The sequence below is a fragment of the Fukomys damarensis genome, unplaced genomic scaffold (genome assembly GCF_012274545.1).
Source record: "Fukomys damarensis isolate Sample0158 unplaced genomic scaffold, DMR_v1.0_HiC HiC_scaffold_19, whole genome shotgun sequence".
NCBI classification, from domain to species: Eukaryota; Metazoa; Chordata; class Mammalia; order Rodentia; family Bathyergidae; genus Fukomys; species Fukomys damarensis.
Window position 1 is genome coordinate 29,325,099 of NW_022900931.1, and position 758 is coordinate 29,325,856.

General features: G+C 39.1%; 1 pseudogene; it reads left to right on the forward strand.

Annotated features, from left to right (window-relative positions):
- Positions 1 to 203: 203 nt before the first annotated feature.
- Positions 204 to 404, forward strand: LOC117286991 (annotated as a pseudogene).
- Positions 405 to 758: the final 354 nt, after the last annotated feature.

Consider the following 758-nt stretch of genomic DNA (forward strand, 5'->3'; position numbering starts at 1 on the left):
ATAAATAAATAAATACACATTTCAGTTGGAGCTAGGGCACCTCAACTATCAGAAATATTTAGTTTTAAACAACAAATTAAAACCAAGCTAGGCATGAGTCTGAAGCAGGTCTGCTATCAGAAATAGTAAGCATAAACTATTGGTAAGCATTAGCCTACCTCAGACAAATCCAGGTACATAGTAGTGATAATTCATGGTAAGAAATAGCTTCTAAGCGATTGATCTTTTAGCTAGGATTAAGTGTAGTATTTGTTCTTATCAGTATTCTACTACCTGATAAATCCTCTGTCTGAGGACAATATAGTAAATGGATTTTTGGAGCTGGGAGGTGAAATAGGAGCTTGCTCTGTCCACTCCAGGCATCAGCCTGCTATTGCAGTACCTCCAGGAATGGTGCACCCCTCTAGGGAATAAACATGGTAATTTAAAAGAAGCTTAAAAAAGTCAGTCAGTTTTTAAAAGATTTTCCTTTGGTCTTCCCTTTTCAGGATGTCAGTCTCATATTGCTGCATAATAAAACTCTGAAATTTACTAGCTTAAAGCAATGAACTCTTCATTATTTTTCACAAATCCATGGGTTACTGGAAGGGGTCCCAGAAGATCCCCTCAGAGAGAAGATAGGATCCTCAGTTCACCCCAGGAAGTAGATTCTTCACTTTCGACAGAAAAACACTTCAGGACACATCAGTATAAGTCACAGGCAGACTTACCTGGCAGAGTTTAGGTAAGAGACTTCAGCTTGAGGAGCTGGGTGGGGT